An 8,584-nucleotide genomic window follows, 5' to 3' on the forward strand; every position below is an offset into this window, starting at 1 on the left:
CTGAAGAGTGTAGAGGATCCTTTTTCCATGATAGAATACAAGTTATAAAGTTTGTGTGTATGGTGTGGCAGTCAAAGGTCAAAAGATCCAGACTTTGGCAGAGATGATGAGGTTAGATTAGAATGAGAAAGTGTGGGTCAGCGGGTGAGCCGCACGAGGGGATCTATCTGCAGAAGACACTGCAATTCTACCTCACCTTCACTTTCCCCTCCTTCTTTAATATGACACTTCCTTCCACATCTTTTTTATTTCCCACCCCTTCTTTTTTTAAACCCTATTCACGTGCAGAGCCGTTTTCAATGACCACAAAAGGATCTACCATTTTCATACTATGTACCATCAATTTTTAACTTTAATGAATTCTGTTTGTTTCCTTTATATACTTAAATCATAAGTCATAAATCTCGCTATCTTCATGATTAGCAGCACTAACTTATACGTTCTCCTCCTGCAACTGATGAAAGGAACTGCAATGCAACATAATGGTATGAGTCACTGCATAAATCTATGCACATTTTCATTTTGGTGGAGTCTGCTAGAGTACACATACATGTTGTGCACGTGACTTTATTGAAAAATATTAGAGTAGGAGCACATAAAACTAAAAACGGGAAAGTCAGGTGAGGTATAAAATGGTGTGAATTTGTGATTGCAATAATTGTGTCAATGCCATTGCTCCTTACTTTTATAAAGGTCAATGTAGTAACATAACATGAGATGATTGAGATTGGTTTGTAGATGAAAGCATGTCATGTGGGACAGCACCACTAAAAGAAACAACGTTAAAATCATGTCGGTTGAGTTGCGTGATCACCTTTACGATTTCACGAAACTGCTAAAGCCTCATAAAGGATCCTCACATTGCTACTGAGCTATCAACATATATATATATATATATCCTAACATGACCCACACTATCCAAATATCTAATTTGGCATTTACACAATGTGGATCATGTTCTTCACAAGAATTGTCAGCACTGTGATGTATGCTTAGACATACATCTATGATGCACTTTATACACACAGCACAACCTTTACATGTGGCCCATTCAGCAGTTTTACAAAGGTCTATATATAATCTCTTCCTCTCATAGGTCCATGCAAACCAACAATCACTGTAACCATAGTCTTGGGAAATAATGAATTAGTCTCTCTGATAACTAACACAGACATGACACAGATAGGGAGTGTCATTGTTAGACTTGACACAGATATCTGGGTGAATGTCTAAATCAAGCGGTGCAACACAGTTACACAGACATGTGGAAGAACATTCAACTCAAATGGTGATTGTGAGAGCCACAACACTAACAAATGTTTAATCCACCAAACAAAACTAAGGGTATCTATTCCAGGTCTAGGATTTTTCAGAATAGCTAGTACTAGTAACATATATATTTGGTGAGACTTCAAGTAATAATGTACAAGATATATTTATCTGTGTTTGTAACAGGATTTTGGTAAGTTTGTATACAGAATAAAAACGTACATCTCTCTCTATATAGATATATATATATAATGTCCGTATATATCATGCATGTGTTTACACACCTTTGAAATGATCTTATATGTTTTAGTTTAAAAGAAATCGAAGCATATACAAAATATGATGATAATTTTGAAATTTTTACAAATTTATATAAGTTATAGTTTCTTAAACTATATATATGCTTTTGATTATGAAACCGAAATCTGTAAATTTGTAAAAATTATAAAATTATCACTTTTTTTGTAATTATTTTATCTAATGAGAGATATAAACTTCAACTATAAAAATATAGACCTATGAGTATTCCAAAAGCTAGTGTCTTTTTATATTAATTGTTACAATCTTGCATGGAGATTGTGAAAGTAATCTTCTCGTCAACAAACCTTATTGTGACCAACTAAACACTTAACCTTAGTGAAAAGAGGCATAAATTGTCTCATCATACTTTTAACTTTTAGCTTTGTGTGCAAATTGAGGATCAAGTTTTAATTGAAACATTATTACATAAACTAAAACAAAATCATGAATAAATTATTACATAATGAAATGATCCATAGAGTATATCAATTGAATTGAGAATCAGACTATAACTTTATTTATTTTTAAACCTTATTTATTTTTAAATTGTATAATATTTATATATACAACCATGTAGAAACAAAAAATGTGTAAGGAAAATGCTGCAACAAAAAAAATGTCATTATAAATTCAAGTAATACTTGTTAAAATAAGATAATGGATTATGAGGTAAAATTAGAGATGAGAATAAGACGGAGCCAAGATTTGTATCATTAGTTCATATTCATTTTCAAACAAAAAATTTATCTCATCTTTACACTCATATCTAATGGATATAAAATTTTTGTTTCGTCACATCTCCATCGGATAAAGGATATACTAGTATCCATGTTCCTACTAGATTTCTTATTGTTTTAATGTTAATTAACTAATTTTTATAAAAAAAATATAAAAACATGGAAATAAAACATTATATTTGTTAGAAATAATTCAAGTGTGAGTCTAAGTCGCATATTATATAGAAATGACAAAAATTAAAAATCATATAAAATAAGTATAAGCCCAATTTTTAGTTAAAAGTAGGTTTAATCATTCTCATAGTCCCTATTTTCGGTGATTTTTTTCAATTAGGTTTCTTATTTTTTCTTTTTCTCAATTGGGTTCTTATTTTTGAAAAATTGAAGCAATTAGGTCACTGTCGTTAGTTCCGTACTAACACCGTTAAAAAGGGTGGCACGTGTCAGCAACGTGATATTTTTGAATTTTTTAAATTTAATTACTTTTATTTTTATTTTTATTTTTTTATTTATTTAAAAAAAAATTGTCACGTGTCAAGTTGACATTAAGCCACGTGGCAATGACAATGTGAGGTGGTACTAATAGTGCCACGTGTCACTATCAGACCACATGCCATTAGATTTGTCTCAATTTGGTCCCTATATTTTTAATTTGTCTCAATTTGGTCTCTGTATTCTTGTTTTGGCTTAATTTAGTCCTATTTTTTAAAAAAACTAAACAATTTTGTTTCTCTCGAAGTTCAAACAAAATTTTATTTGTATATAAATCTTTACAAAGAAATTTATACAAATTAATTTTTTTATTAGAAAAATAAAAAAATTACAAACTAACATATGACACATTTTTATTTATATAGTAGTAAAGAAATCATTTAACCTAAATAATATGAATGAGTAATCTATAAAAGTTAACATCTCTATATTAAATATTTTTGTGAAGGTAATCTACACAAGTATAGTCTCAATACTTCCTCAACAATTCATAAAAAGTTTCTAGAGTTAAATATTTCGATTTGAAATACATCATTACTAATAATTTGCTTAACAGAAACAAATTTAAAGACAAAAATTTGGAAAATGTACATACCATATTTTATTTGGGAAGGAACAATTTTTTTTAACTTTTTAAAAAAATTAGGACTAAATTGAGACAAAATAAAAATACAAGGACCAAATTGGAACAAAATAAAAATACAGGGACCAAATTGAAACAAACACAATGACACGTGGTTTGACAGTGACACGTGGCACTGTCAGTGACACGTGGCATTGTCAGTGCCACCTCACATTGTCATTGCTACGTGGCACAATTTCAACTTGACACGTAACAAAATTTATTTTTAAAAGAAAAAAATAAAAAATAAAAATAAAAATAATTAAAAATATATTTAAAAAATTCAAAAAAATCACGAGCTGACACGTGTTATCCTTTTTAACGGTGTTAGTACGGAACTAACGACAGTGACCTAATTGTTTCAATTTTTCAAAAATAGAGATCTAATTAAGAAAAAGAAAAAATGATTAAAGTTTCAAAACATTTCAAATTTCTTTTTACTTAATTTCTCTAAATTCTAGTCTTTTTTTATATATATTAATAAAGATTATAATACATTATTTAACAAAATCACACACAAAAAAAATTAAACAAATAATAATTGAAATTTATGCTGAGTTTATACATTATTAAAATATGTTTGGAACGAAGACTTTCAAATATTTTGGTTGAAGAATAATTCAAAACGGATGAACATCAAGTAGTAAATAGATTAAAGTGTTCAAACTACTTGTTTCTTTTGTATATTGTTGGTACAACACATTTTATATAAAATTCTTTTCTACTGGTTAAAACTTATATAAAACTTATAGAAACATGTAAAATAAAATAAATAAAAAACCATTAAAGAAAACAAGACTTTAACAATTTTTTTTTAATTTTCATGCAATGAGTAAGGGTTTTCGAAGTAGTGTCAAATATTGGATTGTGTGATTAATTATTGTAAAAAAATTTATATTGTGAAGTATATTTTGTGAGTTTTGATTATGCTTTTTTAAATAAACATTTAATTGGTGGAGTATCTTAAACACCTTATTTAATATATTAGACATAATATTTGCAGGAAAGATATATAACTTTTTTTGTGTACTATCTAATTTTTACATTCTTATTTTATTATTATATATTCGTCTTCAAAAAAAACGTGTCAATGTGTTACAACATTTCTCATTTTAAAAATATACCAAAAATACCATAACGATAAAATTTCCAAACTCAAATAAATTTTATTAAAGCTCCAAAGCAATAGCATGTTGTACATCAATTAATAAAGAATTAAGGGATTTTATTTTATAGAAATCAATTCCATGATTTCAATTTTGTACTATTAAGGTTTTTGTTATTAGTAGTTAATGCTCCTAAGAGCCTTTTCCTTTAATTAGATTTTTCATTAATGTTTTCTGTTGATTCTGTTAGGATTTCTAACAGATTAGTTTAGGATTTTCTTGTAACAGAACCCTATATAAGAAGGGTTCTGGTCTCTTGTTCATTTGATTCATCACACAATAATAAACTCATACTTTTTCAGAAAGCTCTCACCTTTGTCAATCTCTGCTCCTGCGCGAACTCTCTTTTCCCTTTTTCTTACGACGCTTGCTCCCATCGGACCACCGTGGAGCGCGCTTCTCCAGAGGCTTCGACGCTGAAGCTGCGTTCTCATTTTTCCTCCATCGCGTTTCTGAGTGACTGAGAAGACAGTCTCAGTCCCATCCACTTTCTGGCAAGGAAGACTCCAGAAGCCAGCGTCTGGGTCTCGTTCCTTTGGGCCTTCTGTCAATTGGGCCGGTTTTATTATGGTACCAGAGCAGGTCCCTGTGCCTGTTCTGCCCGTTTTCTCTGCGCATTGAACCTCTCTTACTTTTCTTGGAGGATCTTGAACTGTTTCTTGATTTCTTGACAACATGGGAGACAAAGAAAAAGACGAAGCCAACAATCCCTTCAGTCCATTCTACCTCCATCCAGGAGAAAACCCTGGTGCCTCAATCATTCCTCAAATTCTCAATGAATCTAATTACACATCCTGGAGCAGGAACATGAGGAGAGCTCTCCTCTCCAAAAACAAGTTAAAGTTCATAAATGGAGAGATCAAGAAACCCAACAGAAATGATGCTCTCTTTGATGCATGGGAGAGAAGCAACATGATGGTGCTGTCATGGATCACTAAGACCCTTTCTACCCAAATAGCAGAAAGTGTTATATACGTAGAGAATGCCCAAGAATTATGGGAAGAATTAAAAGAAAGGTTCTCCAAGGGAGATTATTTCAAACTCTCATATTTGCTTCAAGAAATCCACTCCATTAAACAAGGGGGAAGAAGTGTGAGTCAGTATTTTACTGACTTAAAAGTCTCATGGGAAGAATTGGAGTCTTTGAGACCCATTCCAAATTGCAGCTGCAAAGTTCCTTGCAGCTGTGAGCTTTCTAAAATTTCTCATAGATACAGGGAGACAGAACATGTGATATGCTTCTTAAAGGGGTTAAATGACTGTTACAGTACAGTAAGGACTCAAATATTGTTGATGGAACCCCTACCCACTATCAACCGTGTGTTTTCATTAATCATACAGCAAGAAAGACAAGAAAAGCATGATTCTGGAATTACCCAGCACAATGATACTAAAATTCTAGCCAATACCGCAGAGAAACAAGGTCAGTGGAAGAGTGAACAGAGTTGGAAAGGCCGTGGAAGAGGATCTCAGTCTTACAACCAAGGCAGAGGAAGAGGAAGGAGTCCCAATTATGGGAAGCAATGTTCCTACTGCAATAAAATGAATCATACTGTGGATGAGTGTTACTCCAAGCATGGATACCCACCATGGTACAAGAAAAATGACAGCAACAATCAAATAAACAAGGGACAGAATGAATGGAGTTCAACCAATGCTTGTTCTACATCAGAAGCACCACAAGTCAGTGGGCACACCAACCAACAGAGTTCTGTCCAAAGCTCTTTCACCCCTGAACAGATGCAGAGATTGTTGCAGATGCTGGAAAAGGTGGACACTGCTTCACACAACATTAGCCAAGTACAAAGGGACACTGGTGAGGACAAACAAGGTATGTCCTCATGGATTATTGACACAGGGGCTACTGACCATGTAACCCATGACAAAAATCACTTTCTAACTTTCAAAAAAATCAATCCTATACCTGTTAAGTTACCAAACAGTTCCATTGTTACAGCCCATTATGCAGGAACTGTGGAGTTTACTAATAATTTCAGAATTTTCAATGTTTTATATATACCTGAATTTAGTTTTAATCTCATATCTGTTCAGAGTTTGATCAAAGATATGAATTGTATACTAACTTTTGGATCTGAGAACTGCAAAATACAGGACAACTCCACCTTGAAGATGATTGGATGTGCTGATATNCACAAAGGCCTCTACTACTTGCAGCCTTTTGAGAGGAGCCCAACCTCTAGTTTTAGTTTTTCTTTTGAACATGTAAATGTGAACCTATGGCACTATAGGTTAGGCCANCCTGGNCACAAAACTGTTGAAAAAATATGTAGATTTTTTCCCTATGTTCAAACTGTTTTGGATGATGCTTGTGATATATGCCACTTTGCTAAGCAACACAGATTGCCTTTTCCTAAAAGTGTTTCTATAACTACCAATTGTTTCGATTTAATACATTGCGATATTTGGGGACCTTCCTCTATCCCTTCTATACATGGACATAGGTATTTTCTAACTGTTGTTGATGATCATAGTAGGCACACTTGGGCTTTTCTCATGCATAATAAGGGTCAAGCTAGAGAGCTCTTACACTCCTTCATTATAAAAGTTAAAACTCAGTTTAATAAAGCTATCAAAATTATCAGGACTGACAATGGCCCTAAGTTTAGTTGCAGTAGCGTGTATGAGTCCTATGGGATCGAACACCAGAAAAGCTGTGTTGAAACTCCACAACAGAACTCAGTTGTGGAGCGAAAACACCAACACATATTGAATGTTGTCCGCAGCTTAATTTTCCAGTCTAACCTTCCTCATATATATTGGTCATATGCTCTTTCACATGCTATATACTTAATGAATAGGCTACCGTCCTCTGTTATTGGAGATAAGACTCCATATGAAGTTCTACATAATAGTCCTCCTACTTACCTTGACTTAAAGGTGTTTGGTTGTTTGTGTTTTGCCTCTACCTTAGAGAATAAGAGAACTAAGCTTGATTCTAGAGCCAGAAAAGGTATTTTTCTAGGCTATAAAAGTGGAGTTAAAGGATATGTGGTCCTTGACATTAATAATAGAGAAATATTCATCAGCAGAAATGTGGTATTTTATGAGAGTGTTTTTCCCTGTAAGAAATTGGAAAATGATAAAGTCAACAATAGTGAGGGAGAAGACAATGAATTTTTCCTTAACAATTTGCCTTGCAGCTATACAGAAAATGGTGAAAGCCCAGCTGAAAGTGCAGATGCCACTGCTGGAGAGTCTGAACTCGTGGAAGAGACACAAGGAGTCAATCAAAGAAGATCCAATAGGATAAGAAAAACACCTGGTTACTTGGAGGATTATGTGCATGAAACAAATCAATTGTCATCTACCTCCTTATGCATAAAAAATGGTTTGAAAACTCCCTATCCTATTGGTAATTTTTTATCCTATAAGAAATTATCAGAGAAGCATTTGAGGTACACCCTCGCTGTAAGTGCTGCCAAGGAACCCAGCTCATATGAAGAAGCCAGAAACAACCCAGAATGGGCAGATGCTATGCAGAAGGAGATCAAAGCCTTACAAGACAACTCTACCTGGTATTTAACCCAAATTCCCCATGGTAAGAGACCCATTGGATGTAGATGGGTCTACAAGGTCAAGCATAAAGCTGACGGGAATGTGGAGAGGTACAAGGCCCGACTAGTAGCAAAGGGCTACACTCAACAAGAAGGGATAGATTTCCTAGACACTTTTTCTCCTGTTGCCAAGCTCACTTCTGTCAGAATTCTACTTGCTCTTGCAGCCTCAAAGAACTGGTTTTTGCACCAACTCGACGTTGACAATGCCTTTTTACATGGAGACTTGAAGGAAGAAGTATATATGGAACTCCCACCTGGATTGAAGGCTGAAAGGGAAGGGCAAGTGTGCAGATTGACTAAATCTCTATATGGACTAAAGCAAGCTAGCCGACAATGGTTTGAAAAGTTATCTAATTTCCTTATTTCAGCTGATTATGTTCAATCTAAGTCTGACCATTCCCTCTTTGTCAAAAGAAATTC

This window comes from Vigna radiata, chromosome 7 (genome assembly GCF_000741045.1).
Source record: "Vigna radiata var. radiata cultivar VC1973A chromosome 7, Vradiata_ver6, whole genome shotgun sequence".
Taxonomy (NCBI): Eukaryota; Viridiplantae; Streptophyta; class Magnoliopsida; order Fabales; family Fabaceae; genus Vigna; species Vigna radiata.